The sequence below is a fragment of the Gorilla gorilla genome, chromosome 17, assembly GCF_029281585.2.
Source record: "Gorilla gorilla gorilla isolate KB3781 chromosome 17, NHGRI_mGorGor1-v2.1_pri, whole genome shotgun sequence".
NCBI lineage: Eukaryota > Metazoa > Chordata > Mammalia > Primates > Hominidae > Gorilla > Gorilla gorilla.
In genome coordinates this window covers 68778276-68802158 of record NC_073241.2, presented here as the reverse complement: position 1 = coordinate 68802158, position 23883 = coordinate 68778276, and the positions used below count along the sequence as shown (strand labels likewise).

The window sequence follows — 23883 nt, the reverse complement described above, 5'->3', positions numbered from 1 at the left end:
TTGCGACATCATGAAAATTTTAATCTAGGAAAAACATACCTATTAAATTAAGTCAAATGGAAAATAGGTTAAGTTATAATTATGAGAAATCTCAAAATGAATATTACAGAATACCCTGCTGTGGGCATGTGGCACAGTTGTGATATGGAATAGAAAGAATTCCTTGGTGAAATGACATTTAAGTTGAAGCCTGCAAGATAAAGAAAAAAGAGTTGATTATTCCAAAAGCAAGAAGAATAGCTTTTAGGAAGGGAAACTTATTGATTCAAAATTGCTGAGACAAGAAATACCTTGGTGCATAAGTGGAAAAGAAAGATGGTCAGGGCAGCTGGAGAAGGTCAAGAGAGCTCATCTGACCTTGAGAGTCATGGTAAGGTCTCTATTTTAGAGGCACTAAGCAACCACTGAAATAGTTTAGAGGACAGAAGAGAGCAGATATAATGAGATTTATGTTTTCAGAATATTTTATGAGTGCTTTGTGGAAAATTTGTTAAAGGTAGGCAGCTATGGAATAGGTGAGCAGAGTGGAGGCTATTGAAGTTATCTAGGTGAAAGAGGAAGGTAACTCAGAATAGAGATGTTGAGCAGGAGTGAATCTGATGTATGTTTAGAAAGCTGATCCAACTGGATTTGGACACCATGACCCAGATCTAGGCCCCCTTTTGCCAACACAAATAGATGACAGCATGTATCACATTCATTGAGCTCTCTCCATCATAGTATATTACACACTGGAAAGGTAATTTTCCTATCAGTTATTGCTCAGTGAGTAAATATATTGTACTTCATTACAGAAGTGTCTTGCAAACATGCTTATATTAGTGTGCTAAATTAAGTCATATTGTGCCCTACCTCTTTTAAATAGAAAATATGTTTTATGAGTAGAGATCAATAACGCTATAGAACATGTTTAAAAAGTAATGTGTTTGATTATAAACATCTTCCATAAAACAAAAAGAATATGTTTCTATTTCAATAAAAAGAATTTAGGTCAGAGACCGAAGAGTACTCTGATGAGAATTTTTAAAAATTCAATAGTTAAAGGAGGTAGGTTAAGAAGATACTGAGTCATGAAATGGGCTAAAGACCTTAAAAACATCCAGTGCCACTGCATGGGGCTCTGCAAATTGTTCATCATAATTTTCATGATTGGCCCCTCTTAGAGTGGGTCAATATGCAACTTGCCCAGATATTTGTGGCTATCCTGTTCTGGCTGTGCCCTATGACAGATCCACCTGTTAAATCTTCTGATTTCAAAAGGTTGGACTATATTGCCAGTACATGCCAATCCAGCTCTACAATTCTGTGATTCCAACCCAGTATTTCTGTAGTTGAATATAGGCAGCTTCTTAAGGTGTTCCAGACATATTTTCTATCTAGGTGTGGAGTAGACTTCTGTTCATTCATATGTTCTTCTAAAAGTAATTTTAGCCAGTGTGGGAGATTTAGTGAAACTGAATATCAGACTTACTTACATTAGTAAACCTCAACACAACCTCACTTTATGATCCTGTGGCTCATTCAGGTATGCTTTGTCTCTCCGAGTCCTAGATTAGCAAGTGTTTACATGATGAGGTGTCAGTAAATCTGCCAACACAAAAATGTGCAATCCTCAATCCTTGAACTCAGTTTTCCATACAACTTGACAAGAGGTTTGCTATGAGACCAAAATATATTTTCAGCTGTTACAGACAGCCCTTAAACATTTGCAGCTTGATGCAGTTGAATATTCACACTGTGTTTTTAATTAGGCTAATGTGTGCTTGCTCCAATGTATAATAAAAGACATAATCCATAATTATAACCCCTTTGCACTGCTTCCTGTCAGAGGAATTGGTAAAAGAAAAAATAAAAAGTTCTTGTTCTCTCTTTCAATTTGTTAATGGGATTATGATGAGCAAAAAGGGCCTGATTACCATGGCCGAGCAGACACGTCTCAGCAAGGTGAAAGGATTAATACTACAGGTCATCAGTAATTTAAAGATGTCAATTGCCAAGCTCGTCTATGGGTTTCTGAGAAACCAGAGGATCTAGAAAATGTTTGCTCCTGAGAGGCAAGCACGTTAGTCACCCTTAATAAGTTCAGAGAGAAAACGTGTCCTCCCACAAGTCTGCAATTCAAAACTATGCACCAATCAAAGAGAACTGTTCCAATCATGAAGCTACATATCAGAGAGAAAAAATAAAAGTGAAAAAGAAAATTGCTTTGCAATGAATAAAGTTTAGAACATATTCTATGTAATGTATTCTATCTTGATCTTCATAATGGCTCTTAGCATTTATTATAGTATACTTTTATTATTATTATTATTATTATTATTATACTTTAAGTTTTAGGATACATGTGCACAACGTGCAGGTTTGTTACATATGTATACATGTGCCATGTTGGTGTGCTGCACCCATTAACTCGTCATTTAGCGTTAGGTTTATCTCCTAATGCTATCCCTCCCACCTCCCCCCTATAATATACTGTTATTTGTCTTTTCTTGTGTAAGATTTTTTCCTCCCAAATGGATTTTAGACTCCAAAAAGCAGCAGTACTCAGCATGTAGCACTGGACATTGCTGTCTGTGGGTGCAGCACACATGCTTATTGTTGATTATAATGAGAGTAAACTCTAAGTTTTCATAGATATGTAGCCCAGGAAAGGTCATTTAAGTTAATCTTAGTAGACTTTGGGGGTAGCTATATTAGGCTGTTCTTATGTTGCTATAAAGCAACACCTAAGGCTGGGTAATTTATTTAAAAAGTTTAATTGGCTTACAGTTCTGCAGGCTGTACAAGCATGGTACCAGCATCTGCTCAGCTTCTGGTGAGGACCTCAGGAAACTTCTACCCATGGCAGAAGGAGAGGCAACAGGAGCATGTCACATGGTTGAGAGGGAGCAAGAGAGGGGGACAAGTGCCTCACGCTTTTAGACAATGAGATCTCTGGTGAACTCACTCATCATCACCAAAGGAATGGCACTAAGCCATTCATGAGGGATCCACCCCTGTGATCCAGACACCTCCCCCTGAGCTCCGCCTCCAACACTAGGGATTATATTTCATCATGAGATTTGAAGGGCCAAATATCCAAACTAGATCAGTAGCTTTGTTTTTTAAAAGAAATGTATAAAATTAAAGTTTCATGAACGATAATACAAAGTATTTAATCTTATGTCTTTTGCCATATACGTTTTTGTCCTCTGGATTCTTTGAATAAAGAAATAGTGGCGGTCAGGTGCAGTGGTGTGTGTCTGTAGTCTCAACTACCTAGGTAGCTGAGGCAGGAGGATCGCTTGAGCCCAGGAGTTTGAGACCAGATTGGGCATCACAGCGAGACCCCATCTCTAAAAACGAAAGACAGAAAGGAAAGAAAGAAGCTACTGAGGATGCTTACCTACTTCATAATTATTACAACCTCGTGTTCCACAAGGATGACATGATGATGCCAGCAGTCTTGGGATGGGTAGAATTGGTGTCCAGAGTCTCAAAAACAGAATCAAAACAAAAATTATCCTATTCTCAATATAAACCAAAATCTATTCCCCAATTGGTTAGGAGAGAGAAAATTCTAAACCCCTGTACAAATTATTTTGTTAAATGATGTCCCCTTTTCCCAGTAATTGAGATGACTTTCTTATTAGGCTAGAGGACAGCAAGGGGGTGAAGGGAAGCCAGCTGGAAGCCTCTGTTTATGCTATGTGAAGGAGAGCATGATGTACACTGGAGATGAATGAGTACAGACAAGCTAAACACTGGTTCTTTGGAGTATAAGTTTTAAACCATTTCTATTTCAGTAAATAAAATTCTGAAAATAAAAATAAAAGAGCAGTAATTTAAATATCTTAAAGCCAATAAACCAAGCAGGTTATATTTTATTGATTCTGACACTTTATAAGTAGTAATAGTTCTTTTTTCTAGGAATGTTTTTCAGTTTCCTTTGATGTATCTTTGTTGTCTTAGAGGAAAATAAAAGTGCAAAATTGTGTGGGGTTTTTTTGCATTAATTTTGTCAATACCGTCCGTTCTCTTTATTACACGATATAAGAACAATTTAGCCATTTTTAAAAAGAAAGTTACACTAACAATTTTAGGTTATTAGCTTTCTTAAAAAAAAAAAAGTTGAGGGACCTAATAAGGAAATACATTTTATTACATTTGTTATTGATGCTATAAAACACAATTTTAACAGCCAGAAAATGCAATGCAATTGATCATATGTTAGAAATGCATTAATTTGAGTTACTGTATTTTTCATATGTAATTTGAAATTATGTATAGATATAAAAATGTCTTATTGCATGGTATAAATCTATGCATTACTATTTCATTACATTAAATTAAAATCATGTCTATAAGAGATTTTCCCTAAATTCTCTAGTATCTGACATAATTTCCCGGAGGACGCTTTCTTAGACTGAACTGACCACGGTCTATTACTTGGGGTAATTTTCTTCACAGTTCCAGCTTTGGTCTATAGTTTGCTGCTTTTGACCTATTGTTTCTAGAAACAGTCATCAGACAAAAATAATGTCATTCATAAAAATGACCATTTAGTAGTAAAAAATAGAGGACTTTACTGAGGACAGAATAATCAAACATGAGACAGCAGTTTAACAGCCCTTTTTAAAGGCCACTTTGTTTTCAGAAAAGGAGATGCTGCCTCCCAGTCCATCTCCATCACTCAGCATGTCAAGCAGTGGTGGCAGAGGAATGCGTTCCCCGTGTGTCTGGGTTTGTCTTGCACAACTAGCTCAGCTCAGAAGAAAAGGGCACCTTCTTATTGGCAGAGTGAGAAGCACATTTTTCAGATCACTTTCCAAGATAATAGCATCTTCTTGATTTAGTTATAATGAAACAATCAGTATGTTAACAAAATATCCTACTTTTCACCATACATGGGGCCCAAACTATTTGTTTGCAAAGTAATTGCAGCATGTATGCATGAGTTTGTGTTTCTGTGCTCTTCAGAGCCCAAATGTTTTAATTAATTACTAATCCTGTCTTTGGCATAATTTCAGGAACATGATTAGGCTGACATTGCACAGATCTACATCCCTCACCCAAGGTGTCCAATGTAGGATCATCTTGGTATCTCACATTCTATCTCTGTCTATCGGAAACTTTCCTCAAGTTAAATTTTTAAGAAAGTGGAGTTTCTTTGGTTTCCAACTACTAACTGAAGAATGCTTCATATTTTACAGTTCCTTTTTCATGTGATGATGCAGTCTCCTGCTCAGGTTCATAACCTTGGAGGTCATCTTTCATCCTGAACACCCTTTGATTATAAATTTACATCACACAAATCTCCTTCTGTCATCTCCAGAACATAGCAAGGCTGTGACCAAAGCTGTCTCAGGAAGATGCCAATTCAATAATTCATACTGTTATTATATCTCAGCTGGCTGCAGTAATTCATCCTAGTTGTAACACCAGTAACTGTCTCAGCCCTGTATTTTAGTATTGCTGAAGAAGTCTCCCATCTCTTGCCAGTGCAGTGGCTCTAACATATCTGATCTATTGTCTAAATCAATTGAATTATGCATCTAAGCGTCTCCATTCCATTAATTATTTATATAGCTTTTAGCACCTCTGTCTAAATTCTTCAGCAAAGAAATATAGTCAATGGTTACAAGAATTGGGGGTTATCACAACCTGAGAAGTACTCCAGGAAAGCTGAATGTTGACCCTATTTCTGTGAAAAGAACTGCCTAGAATATCGCAAAGCAATCAGAAACATAAAGGAGAATAAATGTCAAATCAATGTGATTAAAAGAAGAATCTAAAAGTGCAACTCTAATAGAATAAAGGAGATCTAGCTGAAACTGCTCTTCAAAGTTTTAAAGTCTTTACATCAAGCCAAGAGGGAGAATACAGTGATAGGAAAATAGTATATGTTTTATTCCATTATTCAAGAGCTGCCTAATATGTCCTGGGTGCTGTTCTAGAAACTGGAGAACAAGCAGTTAACAATATAGAAAAAGTCCATGCAGCATTAATGGAAGTGAATGAATGAAGGGGCAATTACTATATGATCGCACTTTACCATGCCTGACCCTGCCACCTAAAGATGGCGATACCTTGCCGCGGTTTGAGAATCCCACTCTCACTTCTGTTTTTGTTTTGTTTTGTTTTGTTTTTGAGATGGAGTCTCGCCCTGTCACCCAGGCTGGAGTGCAATGGCACAATCTTGGCTCACTGCAACTTCCATCTCCTGGATTCAAACGATTCTCCTGCCTCAGCCTCCTGAGTAGCTGGGATTACAGGCACCTGCCACCATGCCCAGCCAATTTTTGTGTTTTTAGTAGAGATGGGCTTTCACCATGTTGGCCAGGCTGGTCTCAAACTCCTGACCTTGTGATCCGCCCACCTTGGCCTCCCAAAGTGCTGGGATTACAGGTGTGAGCCACCGCACCTGGCCCCACTCTCACTTCTTAATAAGCCTAACAGATAATTCTCTTTTGTCCTTGTGGGAGTTTCCTACTCACTTGCATCAAGGCAGAATATGGGCAAACAATTGCCTAATTGTCTAAAATAAATGTGTGTTGTCATGTTGTATTCAAGTTTATCAGAAGAAAGGGGCCAACAAATGAGAAAGAGAAAAGTAGAAACGTTTTAAAATTCAATTTATGTCAATGCTAAGCTTAATATGCTGTGTAGCAATGGGAAACAAAATAATTTATAGAGAAGAGATGAGTTGGTAAACATTTTCTTTTTGTTGAAGGTTTGTGGGGAGCCCTCAAGAGGAGATTAGTTTTTTCTATTATAATGCCTCTGAACATCTCAGTGAGAGGAATAGGTTTAGATAGAAAATTTAGTAATTTGTTTGATTGTAAAGTGTAGACAGCTCTTTCAAGATGTATGAATGAATATTAAAGTAGACAAGGTGGAGTCAAAAGAAATAGCATGGTTCAGAGTGAAATTTTCTGGAACAGGAGAGAGCTGAGCTTTGCTGTACTTGATAGAGAGAAGTTGACTTGGAAGAAAAATGACAAAACAAGCAACAGTGAAACACAGTCCTACGTGAATAGTAGAAGTGTCACCATGCAAAGATGAGATTGAACAGTAAACTTGAATAGTAATACAAAAATGGTTGGTTGGGATGGAGAAAGAGTTAAAGTGGGATTTCAGGGTGGAATTGAGCTCCCACTTTCATCAGATGTTTCAATATCTCATTAAAGAAAGTTACATGATATTTGCTGAGTATTGTATGAATTTACATACATTTATAGTGGGTTTATAAAGAGGAGATGCTTTGACACAACCAGAGTGTATGTAAAACTTTCATGTGATATGTTTTAGTTAACAGTTTCTTTGCTGACCCTGCTAGACACTACAAGAAAACACATTTTCAGAAACATGTCATTGAACAATGCTGGTTTAATGAAGTCATCCAGCTGAAGTTTACACAAGTTGTAAGTCTCGCAGTGAGGTGACACTTCAAGGAAATGTACCTGTAGCTATAAGCCATGTAACTATTTGATGTGGTGTTTTTGTAGAGTGAGAGAATCCAAATTCTAGCATGAGCTTGTAAAATAATGACCATCTCTTAACCTTTTCCTGTCTTACACAACTTCAAACCTTGTGTTACATACACACTCTGGACCTTCTCTTTTATTGCCCAGGAAATTTTCTATATTTATTAACTATCTTTGGAATAATTTCTACCTCTTCAACTACCCCAAACTCTTAACTTTCTTTTAAGAGCACATACTTATAACCTTTAAGTGGCAGTTTTTCATTCTTCCAGGAGCATTCTCCAGGACCAATAGTAAGCTCACTGGGATGCAACACTTATACTGGCTCATCCTCCTGAGGCCACTTCCCTGAGTTCACTTTCTTGGAAGCCATTCCCAAATTATACCACCCTCATTGCCTGTCACTATCACCAGTGATGTTCAAGTCACATCCACAAAATCAATGAAGGTTGTGATAACTTTCTTGCTACCCATTCTTATTTGTGTCACAATCCCAAGAGAATTTAATATTCATAATTATGTTCTTTTAGTAACTCTGGACTTTGAGTGTGATTCCAGCTGGATTTCCTATTTACTACTACTTTGGTGTTCCCAGATTAGGTATACACCTCCTCTTGAAGTATTTCTAAGTCTTCTCTTCAGCTCAGCTCATAAACTGCATGCACAGTAATATACCTAACACCTATGATCCTACTATTACCCCCAAATGTCCTATGGATCTCCATTATATATTAGAACACATTATTGATACCACTTAGCAAGAAACCAAAGGCCCTTCACAATTTTGTTTTGACCTTTCCTATCAACTTCCCTGAAAACACCTTTTCCTCTAGAAATAAGATTGTTCACTTTATGTTCTCTGAGTAAACTGTGAACTTTCATGCCTCCATGGCTTAGCACATTTTGTATTTTTCCATCAGATCTAAGCTTTCCTTCATTTTTCTCTCTTCGTCTATTCCGGTTCTTCTGGACTGGGCTTCAATGCCCCACATTTAACCTTTCTCAGATCTCCACTTCTAACCTAACCACGCTTGTGCTTCATTGTGACCTCACAGAACATGGCTTATGTCTCTCTCTTCCCCTTATTATGGTGAATTCATGAACAAAATAAGCATGCAATACTGACTTAGTGAAAACCTTTCTTGGCCCAAGCTTCCACATTTATGAAATAAGAGAATTAGAATAGTTAATACCTAATTCCTTTTAGCTCTTTTTTTTACTATTTCAACAAAACAGACTATCGAACTTTTATCATTTCGCGTTTACCAACTACTTCCTCTAAATAGTTTCTATGGCACTTGTATTGAAATGCCTGACCAGCTTCTTTTATCTAGTTTCTGTTTGTTGAGAGTTTGTTGTATACAAAGCACAGTATGAGGGGTATGTGTGTGTGTATGTGTGCATAAAATCATGGGCCATAACTTCAAATGATAAAAATGATTAAAAATCAGTTCAATGTAATTCTCTGGGCCATCTCATTTACATGGACTCACTGGCTTTACAGACACTGCCTATTCTTTCTGTAAAACATACTCTGGAGTCCTACAGTAGAATGAAACTCCTACCAATTGAGTTGTGTATTTCTCAAGAGTCAATTGTGTTCATCACCAAGTCAGCTTATACTCATTTAACCTGATACTCAAATTTCATAATTATATGTTTGATATACTGATGTATGTTTGATAAACTAATGAAAGATATATACAAAAAGAGAGTATTTCTATGGAAAATAATTTAATTTGAATGCCTGTCATGAACATACCCTAAAGTGACCCCCAGTGACTCATGCTCTTATATAATCGCTCACTTTTAAGTGCAGGTGAAAGCTATGACTTGCTTCTAACCAATGGAATTTGACAAAGGTGATGAGATACCACTTTCTTGATTAGGTTATGTTGTATAGTAAAAGTGGTGGCATGTTTCTCCCACGATTGTATGATATTACCTAAGATTCTGCTCAGCATACTGAAGATAGAGCTTCTTCTGCTGACCTTGAAGATGCCATGTTTCTCCATGTGTTGGAGAGCGCCATTTGGCAGGGAACAGTGGGCAGCCTCTAGAGTGGCATCTAGCCAACAGTGAATAGGAAGCATGGAACCTCAGTCAAAAAGCTTCAAGGAAATGGATTTGGCCAAGAACCTGAAGAAGCTTGAAAGGACTCCCCCCCAGCTGGGAATTAGATGAGAATGCTATCTGGCAGACATCTTGATTACAGCCTTGAGAGGGTCTGAGTAGAGGCACCAGTTAAGTTGTGCCAGGAGCCCTGCCCTATGAAAACTGTGAGGTAATAAATAATTGTTGTTTTAAGCTGCTAAATTTACAATAATTTATTATTCAGCAACATAAAACTAATACAATGCCTTAGAAAGGCTCGTTAATGTCAATTTATTAGCCACAAAAAAAAGCCAACACATAAACTTGCTGTCAAATTTAGTCAAGGCAGGACAACAATAAACGTTTGAGGGGGTACAAACTATAAATGTCTATAAAAAGTATTCCTTTAGATTCTCATACAAATGTATTTAGGAGGTTGCTCCATTTTAAAGAATCTCCATATAGAATATAGTGATGTTTATTCAAGAAAAATAATGATAAACTACAATCATCAGTTCTGTACTCAAAAGATTTGTCAGTACTAAAAGAATAATAATTTTATGTATCTCTGTTTTAGGTTAGCATAAAAATTTAGAATATATCCTTTTAAAAATTATTTGATACTTTAACTTTTTCAATTAGCAAACCAACAACAGGTATTGATTGTATTGCATAAGATAGTTTTCTCTACACAATATTATGTAGGTTATGCATCACTATAATATCCCTTTTTACAGACATTTGTGTGGAGAGGAGAGAAACTCTAGCTGAGACTGTCAGAGAAGATTTCATAGAAATGAAGGCATTTGATATTGACAGTGTGTAGGGAAGGCCAAATGGAAATGCCTTCAGTAGAGTATGCTGGTGAAGTCCCAGCAAACAACATACTACGATGTCAAATGCAATGGTAGGATACAATAACATGGGTTTCAGAAATGGTGAGACTCCAGTTTGAGAGTAAAGAGTCACTAAGTAATCATCAAACAAATGTGAGTGGACTTGGAAGTGTGTTGTTAGTCTTAGGGCTCTGTACTTCAGTTTGCAGGAAATAAGATGTTAAAAATTACAAAAATACTGAATCTATTATGTTTTTAGGCAAAACAGTTGGGAATTTTATCTATAAATGTAGGTAAGACTCAAGGTAATTCCTGAAAAGGATAATTTAAACAAAAGGGCATCTCATAATCTGAGGAAGGAGCCCCCTAATATTATTCCAAGTGGGAAGAAAATCAGAGGGATGCTTGTAATGAATCAGCCTATCCATGTGTCTGCTATTGAAGAAAGCTCACTTAGCCAAGAACTCCATTAAAAACTATGGTATATAACCTTTGGTTATTGAAATTTTTATTGCTGCTATATTATCCTTACACTGAATGCCTATTATCCCAGCTACTGGTTCTCATAGGTTTTTGTTAGCAGCTTTATCATGTTGCATTTTATACTACTTAAGCAGGCCATGATGATATATTACAGTCAGCTGAAGTGTAGAACATTCTTAGATTTATTTTGACACCTAAAGCAACTTTTCATTAGGCTGGTAACAAGCCATATAGATGCCATAGTCCTAGCAAAAGCATCATTAGGATGTCGAAAAAGTGCTGACATAAATGTGGACATTCTCAAGAACATGTTTAAGAAACTGATAGGGTGGAAGCTCTTAATTTTCTCAGGTAGCAGTAGGGGGAAAATCTATATGCAAATGGCAAAGCAATGATGCTCATTTTTCTTTACAGAAGAAGTTCCCATTATGTACGTGTAAGAGCTCCACCCTCCCCTGACTGACTTTTCATGAAATTACAGAGCGCGCTGGGGCATTGTTTGTGCAATATCAAGTGCGTCCAACAGCTGCTTTGCCATTCTTGAAATGGCACAAACATTTCATGGGATACATAAAAGCCTTAGGATGAGGTAGGCAGTGGAACTCACTGAAATGTATTATTTAGTAATGAAACTTAGAAACAAAAACAAACCCTTGCAGTTTATTATAAATCTATATATAAATTTATTTCACCATCTAAATGAGGGATTAAAAGGGTGCAATCCACATGGACTACGTTCCACCATTACTTACCAATGTGAGGGCATTCTCTGCATATTACTGTGCAAAAACTTCCACTAGAATTTCTGCAGATTTGAAATCAAGAGGGATTACCAGCCTACCAGATGCATTGCTTTAATAAAGTAGAGTGTTTTCATAATTCAGGTGAGACTGTTATGAATATATATATATTTTTTTATAAATGATCTGCCAGAATGAATTAAATGTGTAAGACAGAATAGCAATATCATTGGTGAATATGCATATATTCATATTGTGTAACAGCAATCATGATTGTCCATCCAAACTCCACCACCACCCTATCCAAACTGAAAACCACGTTTCAATTACCCTTCTTTTGCTAAGTTAATTTGGTCATTCTCCAACATTATTAATATCCTTTCAAACTTTGAGTCATGCTCATTTTTTTCTAGATCATTTCCTCCCCCATTGTGCCTAGTTCTTTTCTCAAAACTTAACAGTTTTGAAAAATCATTCTATTTTTATTCTCACTATTCTCAGTGTAACTCAATTTGAAGAGTTTTTATTATTTAACACTTACCATTCCATAAAAAATTTTCTTCAATTTTCTTTGTGAATGATTTGTTATCCTAAATGTAGTATATTCTTAATGGAAGGAAGGTAAGGAATCACTTCGCTCACTTAACCGCTTCTCTTTTCCCCCTAGAACTTCAGCAAACTACTTATTCTCAATTGTAATACCTATTGGTAATAGCAATTAGTGATTAGCAGCTGATAATAGCATTATTGCTCTACTCAGATTTTTTTAACCATAGTGTAATTTTTTTTGACTATGTTTGTTGGTACATATGTAGACCCAGCCAGAGCACTGTTGACAATATCTCTCAGTGTTTAAACACCACAATTACAGGTCATTTTCTCTGTCATGATGATAAACCTGGTATGCTGTACCATCTATTCAGCTGTATCATAACTAGATAAATCAACATAATACACTCAAATAGTTTAAATTTCTTGTTAAAATCATGTATGAGAAGTTTAGTCATTATCTATACTAAATGTTCACTCATCCATTCATCTTTTTTTCCCCCTCACTTCAGAGAATTAACCAGAGAATTAAGAGAAAGATTACTTGACACAGAACAAATGAAGCACAAATGAGATCTAGGGAAACACATCCAAGAGATATAGGAAGATGTGAGGGGCATTAACAAGATCCTTCTGTGTGCATTTTGTTTCTATGATCTACTCTCAGTCTCTGTATACAGTACCATGCAAATATCTTGATTCTCATCTTTCACTGAGTGCCATTGTTGATGCTTGCTTTAGTTAAGCACAAAACCACCATGGTGTTGGCCTTCATGTATTATTTTACCAAAGCATAAGTGCCAGAGCTAATGCATGGTTTATAGGAAGTTCTATTTCAACTACGTGAAGAACTCATTCTTTTACAAGCTAACACATCATATGCATTCATAACATGCAGTTTTGAAAAGTAGCTTATTTATTGGGAAGCGGTGTATCAAAAGCCAAGTAACAGCACCAGTAGATGCCCTCTGATCCCTCAAATGCCCTACTTAAAAAGGATGGTCTTGGCCATAGAAACAAAGACTTTCTTAGATAAATCTGAATCACTACTGGACTGCCACCTTCAATAACTTGTTTAAGGAAGAAGTAAAGGAGCTGAGTCAAATCTCAAAGCATCTTATGAGCAAACCAGTTGCTTATCATATCAGTTCCCGCTAGAGTCCAAGATTCAAGATTTAGTCTTCTTTTGTCTCTTCTTTTTCTTCTAATTTATTCATTACGTTTCCTAACAAGTGTTATAAGAAATTTGGATCTGCTTAAAATGGATTGTTCTTCTGAAGATTGTTACATCAAAATAATATTCCATTCACATAGCCAACTTTTCAGAAGAGGGGGCTGCTTTACTGGTTTATATGCTTTATCTTGCAATTAGAACAAGGTAGAGAAACCATAACCCCAAAGGAATAAAAAAGCTTATGGATATGCATATGTTTTTACTGAAAGAAACTAGGAAATTGAAACAAATAACAAATAAAAATGTTTAGAGGCATTAGAAAGATTTTAAAAAAAAAGAATTGTGAGAAGAAAACCCAGAGAGATGAGAAACCCAGTCCAGTTTTCAACCAGAAATAGACTGACCTGAAAGAAACTTAATCCCAGACCCAAATCACTTCAGTCTCTGGTCAAAGTAAGGTAGTATAGAATTACTAGCTCCCATATAGTCATGGGAATTAAATTTAAATATTTTCTTGTGGCAAATAATATCTCCTTACACCTCAAAACATACAATGGCTAATACTTAATAGAAAATAACCAGAAAAGTAAAAGATGAAATAGCATGAGTTAAAAATCAAGAGAAGCAAAACTTTAGAAACTCATTTGATATTTACAATAGATTTAATGGTCATAAATTGTAAAAATATAGGTTTAAATATTGACCAAAAAAAAAAAATGGCAGAAAACCAAAATACTATAAATGTGAACCATAAAGAAATTCTATACCTGAAAAATAAATAATTTCACCAAAGAATTGGACTATACACACATACATATATAACTGTAAATATAAATTTTAGAAATTAAAAAACACAAAGTCAGGAATTCAATAGATAGGATTAATAGCATATTAGATACAGGAGAAAAAAGGATTACAGAACTGGTCATTGGAAATTAAACTAATTAAAGCTCGAGAAGACTCTTGAATAGAATAATAAAAAGGATGATAAGAGGTATAGGAAACCTGGTAAAACATTCTCACATATAAATAATTGAATTCCAGAAAAAAGTAGGAAATGAAATGGATAAGAAAGAATATTTTGAGAAATTTTGGCTGACACTTTTCTGAAATTTTTTCAAGATAAGAAATTCCTGTTTCTGGAAACTCTGTAAATATCAAACAGAATAAATACAAGAAAAAAAGAAAAACTACCTATAGCATATTGTAATGTCAGAAAACCAAAGACAAAGAGAAAAATCATAGAAGTAACCAGAAGTGAAACAAAGCCATTATTCTCAAAATACTACTAATAATACATACAGTTGATTGAAAGAAGAAATCATGACAAGAACTAAAAGAATATAACTGACAAGCTAGAATTTTATATGAAGCAAAAGTATCCACCACGAATGAGAGTAGATATTGCCAACAGATCTGCCTAAAAGATGTGCTAAAGGGACTTGTTTAGGCGAAAAGAAAATTACCTGAGGTGGAATCTAGAAGTGCAAAAGGTACAGAAGAACTCTGACAAGGTAAACCCATTGGTAAATCTAAATTTTTATTGATAGTTAAAGCAGGGAATCAACATTTTTGGTAATGGGTCAACAGATCTTTTAGGATCTATTGTATACTGTTCATTCTTTTTTTAACTTTAAAAATAATATTCTTAGTTCACAGGTAATATACAAACTAAGAGCTAGAGTAGGCTTATGTGCTGTAGTTTCCTGAAATGTGCTTCAAAGCAACAACAATAATATAGTGTGGAATGTAAAAATATATGTAGAATCACAGTATTAAAAAATCAGACTACAAAATGCAGACAGAAAAGGGTCATTAAAGTTGTTAAATGTTCTTGCATTTTCTAGTTAAATAGTAAAAGTTCCATTATAAGTTTGATTTTAATAAGATTTAGTAAGATTTTAATTTAAACAAGATAAATGCTAAAAATCTCTAAGACAGAAATAATAACAAAATCATGTATAATTAATAAGCTATTACAGGTTAAAATGGTATAATAAAATATGTATTTGATTAATTCAAGAGGAAGAAAAAAAGAAACAAAAATTTTGTGGCATAAATAGAAAATAAATAGTAAAATGTAGTTTTTGACTCCCCACATGTCAGCAATCATATTAAATATATAATTTAAACTCTAATTAAATCACAAAGATTGTCATACAATATTGAAACAAAACATAAAGCAAAGAACTAACTATATGTAACATAGAAGAAATATCTCAAATACAAAGTTAAAGAAAAGTTATATATGCAAGGATGAGACCTCCACTTGCAGATAGAATGTAGAAAGTTGTAGCAAGTGATGGATTTGTCAAAAATAATTAAGAAGACAGACAAAATGCTGAAATATTCTGTATGATAACATCAGAAATTTGTGGAAACAAATACTACAGAGACTAAAACTTACTCTCTCATAGGAGAGGTAAATCAATAATCTGAACTTTTTTCTTATTGGAGACATTTTGCAATTTTGTGCATTAAATAGAGGCTCAGAATCTGGGCATGAAATGGCAAAAGATGACTGCTGGGGTATGGAGAACTCAGAAGAGGTGACTGCAATTTCAAAGTCTATATACATAAGCCTCTGTGTGTGTGTGTGTGTGTGTGTGTGTGTACATTTGAATATATAATACACACAACAATATAAACATATATACATACATATGACATGTATACCTTTATAAATATACATATATATTACACACACAGACACACACACACACACACACACACACACACATATACATCTCTCCATGTAGTTCCCATTACTGGTATTCTTTAATTTATCATGTAGACTCAAACTACTGTATAGTATTCTTTTATTTCAGCCTTGATCCTATTACTATTTATTACAAAGCAAGTCTAGCAAAGATAATTCTCAATTTTTGTTCTTTTGGGAAAGTTATTTTTCCTGTATTTTTGAAGAATAGTTTTGCTTTAAATAGAATTCTTGGTTTACAGTCTTTATCTGTCAGCACTTTGAATATGTCCTTCCATTGCTCTCTGCCTTTCTGGTTTCTGGTAAGGAAGCAGCAATTCATCTTATTGAGGTTCCTTGTACATCCTTGATCATATCTCTCTACACACTTTCAAGGTTCTCTGTAGACTTGGTCTTTTAATGATTCATTACAATGTATCTGGGAGTGATTATCTTTGAGTTAATCTTTCTTGAAATTTGTTTAGTTTCCTGAGTGTGTATATTAATGTTTTTCATCAACTAATGCAAATTTGTTTGTTAATACTTCATATATTTTTTATATTCCTTTCTTTCTCTCCCCTCCTTCCGTTATTCCAATTTTATGTTATGTTGGCGTACTTGATTGTGTCCCACACGTATCTGAGTATGTTCATTTTTAATTTTTCTTTATTCTTTTTTCTATTCTTTGCAGAGAATAATCTCAATTGACCTATCTTCATCTTCACAAATTCCTTCTTCTGCCAAAGAAAATGTTCTATTGAGCCCTTCTAATAAATTTTTCATTTCAGTTATTTTAATTTTCAACTTCCGAATTTCTATTTGGTTCTTTTTTACACTGTAAAAAAGTTCTCTATTTGGTGTGACATCATTCTTTTTTTTTTTCTTTTCCAGATACAGGATCTTGCCCTGTTGCCCAGCCTGGAGTGCAGTAGCAAGACCATAGCTCACTGCAGCCTCAAACTCATGAGTTCAAGTATTTCTCCCATCTCAGCTTCTTGAGTAGCTGGGACTACTAGGTCCCAGATATGATGAAATGTCATCATATCTGACTAATTTTTCTTTATTTTTTACTTTTTGTAGAGATGAAGGTCTACTTATGTTGCTCAGGCTCATCTTGAAATTCTGGCTTCAAATGATCCTCCTGCCTTGACCTCCCAAAGAGCTGGGATTACAGGTGTTAGACACCATGCCCAGCCCCTTTGTTTCTTAAGACACAATTTCTTTTAGTTTTTAAACATGTTTTAAAATAACATTTAAATTCTTAGCCTCCTAACATCTGTGCTTCCTCAGGAATTATTTACTTTTCTTTTTCTCTTAATTCTTTTTTCCTTATGTATGGGCTATATTTTCTTGTTTTTGTATTTGCATGTTTCATAATTTTCTGTTGAAAATTGTACATTTAAAATAATACAATATGAACACTCTCTAAGTCAGATTATTTTCTCTCCTCAGGGTTTGGTGACAATGGTGGTGGTTGTTGTTGCTGTTGCTGTTTGATTGTTTAGTGACTTTCTAAACTAATTGCACAAAATCTAAATTTTTTGTAATATGTAACCACTAAATACTCTGATTAATTTACCTAGTGGTCAGGTAGTTATTGAACAGTGATTTCTTTAAATTGCTGGAACCAATTATTCTCTCAATCTTTGTTGAGAGGTTCTGTGTAGATTAAAAACCCTACCTTAGTCTTTGCTTCCTCCTTGAACAGAGGCATTGAGAGGTGAGAGCTTAGGAATTTCTGAGGTCTTTTCTAAGCCTGTGCACAACCATGGCTGTCCACACAGTCCCATTAACGTGCATGGGCTTCTAGAGTGCTAGCACTATGTTGGCTCTTTCTTCTATGAACACCTCATTTTTTAGTTTTCCTTTTAAGCTTTTTGCCAGCTTTGTTTTTTGTTCCAACTGTTATATCCACCTCAGGCAATCGTGTTGTTAAAGAATTGCTGCTGATTGTTTTTAACAAATGCTCCCAGGGAAAATGATGTTTGTACTGGGTAAAGTCTGGGTTAGGTCAAATAAAGATAAATTCTTGAAGTGGATTTTTGGAGGGAACTACTAAACATCACAAATAATAATAGTTCTCTGGAAATAAAGCAAGGATCCTCACCTTTACCATAAATATTTGGCATTATATTAAAGTACCTATCTGATGTATAATGCAAAAACAATAGTATGAACATTTCCTTTATTATATATATGCAGAGAGATAAATAGAAATGGATTTTTATTATTTATGCAATAGTTATGTTCTATAAAGTCATTATAAACACTTAATCAGCAAATACTGAACAATTGCTTTTAGGAGAAATATAAGGCTAGGTTCCTGAGAGCCTCTGCCCATGTTAGTTTTATGACTGGTCACTATATAACATAGTCTTGTGTGTATTTCCATTTAAAGACACCCTATTAATAATAATATTTACCACTGGTTTATTACATGGAACCCAGATCCAACAGCACTATAACTGGTGCCAGAAGAAAGCTTATCTAACAATGGATTTTCTTCCTAAGGCACATCACAGCCTTCCTCTACTGAGGATTGCCAGATAGCACTTCAGCACTAGGCTTGGAGCCCATTTTAAGCAATCAAATCACCAATGAAAAGCATAAAAATGCAAAAAATGTGGCACAAATGGACTGCAAAAAGGACACTTATTTATAGTATGTGACCCGAAACAAGAAGATAGAGCTGGGAAAATCGGTGACTCAAATTGTTCACCACTCTGTGTTTGTTTGCAAATGACCACAAAAGTGCCATTAATATTGATTTTAGGGATACAATTAAATTATCTCAAGTAGGTAAATTATCTCAAGTAGGTAAAATATATATAACTATTGTTTGTTTGTTTGTGACAGAGTTTTGCTTTGTTGTCCAGGTTGGAGTGCGGTGGCACGATCTCAGCTTACTGCAACCTCTGCCTCCCAGGTTGAAGCAATTCTCCTGCCTCAGCCTCCTGAGTAGCTGGAATTACAGGCGACCGCCACCATGCCTGGCTGATTGTTTTTGTATTTTAGTAGAGATGGGATTTTACCGTGTTCCCCAGGCTGGTCTCAAACTCCTGAGCTCAGGCAATCCGCCCGTCTCGGCCTTCCAAAGTGCTAGGATTACAGGAATGAGCCACCGCTCCCAGCCACACATATATATTTAAATTAACTATATGAATTAGTAAGTAAAATTAGGAAAGTTTCTAGATACATGGTTGATTTGCAGAAATCAATTGTTTTTTCTAAATAACACTAAATGGTAATTTGAAAATATTTCAGAAACATACGATTTTCTATGGCATCAATGAAAGATCAAATACCTCTAAAGAAATCTAATAAAAGATGTATAAGTCCTTGTCAGAAAAGTATAAAATATTATTATGATAATGCATTGAAGCAGTCAATATTTTAGAGTTGAATCTTTGTAATTGATGCATAGGTTTAATTCAATTATGTAGCCAAATTACAAAATTTTAGTAGTTTATTTTTGTGGAAAATGACAAACTTAGAAGTATGTATGAAAATATGAATGGTCAAAAAGAATGAAGATTAAGTTGTAATGCCAACTAAGAAGAATGTTCTTCACAAGATAATCAAGCCTTCTTATTGGAAAACCAAATATCACGTGTTCTCACCTATAAGTGGGAGCTAAGCTGTGGGTACACAAAGGCATGCAGAGTGGCTTAATGGACATTGGAGGTTTAGAAGTGAGGAGGGTGAGAGATTAAAAACTACCTGTTGGGGACAATGTACACTACTCAGGTGATGGGTGCACTAAAAGCGCAGACTTCACTATACAGTTAATCATGCATCCAAAATCACTTACATTCCTAACACTATTGAAATTTTAAAAACTAAAAACAAGTCCAGAGTCTGGTTGTTTAAATACACATCTCGTATGTAATGAAAAAATATATATTAAAAAATATAAAAAATCAAGCCTTCTTGGAAGGCTACAATAACTATTGAGGATGATGTGATATTAGCAAAAAATTAGAAATTAAACTATTGGAATTGGATAGCGAGTACAAATTCATATTCACGCCCAATTTTGTAAAGATAGCACCACAGAACAGACAAGAAGAGACAATCTTCAATAAATGAACAAAACTGATAGGGCACATTAAAAGTTAAAACTTTGCTTTATTAAATGACAACATTGATAAAGTAAAAATGCAAGCTACAATATGGGAAAATATACCTGCAGTACATACATTTAACAAAGCATGTGTATCCATAACATATAAATTATTAATGTATACATTAATAATGAGAAAAACAATTCTTATAAAAAAATACATTTATAATGAGAAAATACTTATTTTGTGAATAATAAAAAGACTGTCAACTCACTAAAAACATGAGAAAAAGACTAAGTAGGCAAATCACAAAATAGTAAATCTGAATAGCCAATAAATATTTTTAAAAAGGCATTCATCATAATTAGAAATGATGGTGCCAGGAGTGGTGGCTCACGCCTGTAATCCCAGCATTTTGAGAGGCCGAGGTGTGTGGATCACTTGAAGTCAGGAGTTCGAGACCAGCCTGGCCAAAGTCGTGAAAACCCATCTCTACTAAAAATACAAAAATTGCCCAGGTGTGGTGACACACGCCTGTAGTCCTAGCTACAGGAGGCTGAGGCAGGAGAATCACTTGAACCCGGGAGGCTGAGGTTGCAGTGAGCCCAGACAGTGGCACTGCACTCTAGCCTGAGTGGCAGAATGAGACTTCGTCTCAAAAAAAAAAAAAAAAAAAAAGATGAAAAAGTAAATTAAGCCATAATAACATGCCATCACAAACTCACACAATGGCTACAAGTTAAAAGACTGACAACTGGTAAGGACATGGGATCACCAGAACTATAATATACTTCTGGAGAAAATGCAAACTTGCACAACCATTTTTGGAATCTATCCAAAATTATCTACTAACCTGAATAAATGCTTACTCAATACAATAGCATTTCTAAGCCTAGGTATCTACCCAACAGAAATACATTCATGTCTAGGCCTCAAGAAGGATAAATGATATGCACAGCAATATTTTTTATGAGAGCCCAAAGCTGGAAGCTACTCAAATGTCCATTAACAGTAGCAGGGATTAAAAGAAAAAGTGTTTTACTCACCAGTGGTGTCATATACTACAGACAAAATGTGCTGCAGCTATGAGCAATGCTGTGGATGAATTTTGCAAACATTGTAGTGAGTGAAAGAAGCTAGACCTTAGAGAGTGCATGTTGTAACACTCCATTCACATACAGTTGAAAATCAGGCAAAAGTATTCTACTCTGTTAGAAATCAGGTCATGGTTTTCTTTTTTTGGAAAAAGGAAGGCAGCGATTGAGAAGGGCAGGGGGAGAGCTTCTCTGATATTGGGGAATTTTGTTTCTTAAACTTGGTAGTGAATATATGTGTGTGTTATCTCTTAGAGACTCATTGGCCTATATTCTTAAAATTTTAGCATTTTGAGTGTGTTTTATTTGAACAATTATTTTTAATCACCTCACACAATTTAATGGGCATGTTTGTAGGACCAAGTTCTGCACATGAGACAGAGGTAGGTGCTATGATTGCAAAAATGAGTAAAACAAAACATCTTTCCTTAAAAAGCTTAGAGCCTGCTGGGCGCAGTGGCTCATGCCTGTAATCCCAGCACTTTGGGAGGCCGAGGCGGACAGATTACCTGAGGTCAGGAGTTTGAGACCAGCCTGGGCAACATGGTGAAACGCCATCTCTAATAAAAATACTACAAAATTAGGGGGGCATGGTGGTTGGCGCCTGTAGTCCCAACTGCTGGAGAGGCTGAGACAGGAGAATCGCTTGAACCCAGAGGCAGAGATTGCTGTGAGCTGAGATCATGACACTGCACTCCAGCCTGGGTGACAGAGCAAGCCTCAGTCTAAAAAAAAAAAAAAAAAAAAGGCTTAGAGCCTGCATACTAGAGCAGAAAACTTGCTGCTTTATTCAGTTCTATAATTTTATTTTCCTTCAAAAGCAGATATTTGGTTACATACAGAACTCAACATAAAACCTCAAGAAAAATTACTTACCCGACATAGCTCTTAGTAGCCTGTTGTCACTCAGTTAGGGGGTGATTGGAAGTGAAATAAATTTGGTGGCATTAAATGTACACCTTTGTAGAAGTATTTGTATCAGAGAAACCAAGTATATTCTCAAATGATTACAATTTTTAATCTCCAGTATTACAGAGGATAAAATCAATAAGGAATGGAAAACTCTCTCTTTCCATTTAATCATTAGTTAGTTATATGAAAGCTTCTATCCACGTTTGTAATTGAAGGATGATGACACTTCCTTATCCTCACAACTTAGCTTGAGCTTTTCCATGCTAGAAATGAAAAGAGTGGTTTGCCTTGTAACATAATCTTCACTGCCTTAAAAATAAAACCATCACTAAGAAAAAATATGTTTATGTTTCACTCTGAAACAGTTATTAAGGGAGTTGAAAATGTATATTCTGTTACTCTCAACTTACACAATAGTGACTAAGACATGGACCGTGGGCTTAAATGCCTGGGTCCGTATCCTGGCATTTTCACTTACTAGCTACTTTGCCTTTAGCCGGTTACTTATCTTCTCTCTGTCTTAGTTTCCTCATTATCAAAATAGTGATAACAATAGTAGCTATCTCCCCAGATTGCTGTGGGGATTAAAGGCCTTGGTACATGTAAAGTACTTAGAAAAAAATCAAATAAAGCTATGATTATTATATTTTATATGATATTACTTAATGGCTGGAAAGAAGCCATCATCTAGCAAAATAATTGTCTCATTCACACTCAGTATCATTAAGTAACCTCGGAAGGAAAACCATGACACAGGAAGATGTCTCCCATATTTATTGTAAAATGGCTAGCCACAAAGACATCTTAATTCTCAACATTTTATAAATGAAGAAAACAACTAAATATCCACAAATAAGTTTATTATTCTGACATAAATGAATTACTTGAAAGGGTAAAGCAAATGAAAAGAGTCCCGAATTATTTCCATGTGGTAGGTGTGATACTGTGAATTGATGTATGAGGTGGTATATGGGTCTTTGCTTTCTTAGTAAAGCAATGTCAAGTAGTAATTTATACTGAAGAAGAACCACAACATAAGTCAATAAGTCAATCCAATGTCTTTGTTCTAGATAGAATTGTGGTTTCATAAATCAGCATCATTGTGATATTTATTTATTTTTTGAGACAGAATCTCACTCTGTCACCCAGGCTGGAGTGCCATGGCATGATCTCGGCTCAGGGCAATCTCTGCCTCCCGAGTTCAAGTGATTCTCCTGCCTCAGCCTCCCAAGTAGCTTGGATTACAGGCATGCACCACCACATCCAGCTAATTTTTGTATTTTTAGTAGAGTTGGGGTTTCATCATCTTGGCCAGACTAGTCTCAAACTCTAGCCTGTTTTGGCCCCCCAAAGTGCTGCCTGCCCAGCTTATTGTGATATTTATAGGTGTATATATATTTATTTAAAGTGTGTTAATATTTGTGTTAGATATTTAGATATGGAGCTTGGGTAGGTGTTATGAGGTTTCCATTGGAATGTGAAAGAGCATACAAATACTTGAATAATTGTTTTCTTGTTTTAATTTTGACCAGGATCAATTATAAGGACTATTGAAGTGAATATTTTCAAAAATACTAAGTTTATTACATTTTACAAGCATATTTAGAATGTAATCCTTTCCTTAGTTTAAATGAAATGAGCCCCAGCCTGATTAAATAACCTGGCAGAGGTCATATAGCTTGCCAGAGATGGAGCTGAGACTCATATTTTCACCACCTGTTTGTAAGTCTTGGATTCCTTCCCTTTCACTCTGCTAAAAGTCAGAAAGAATAG

At 35.3% G+C, this 23883-nt stretch overlaps 1 long non-coding RNA gene across 3 annotated transcripts in view; it reads left to right on the top strand.

Moving 5' to 3' along the window:
- Nucleotides 1-23883, top strand: part of LOC101150578 (uncharacterized) — a 515608-nt gene that overhangs the window by 231632 nt on the left and 260093 nt on the right. The window lies entirely within an intron of this gene.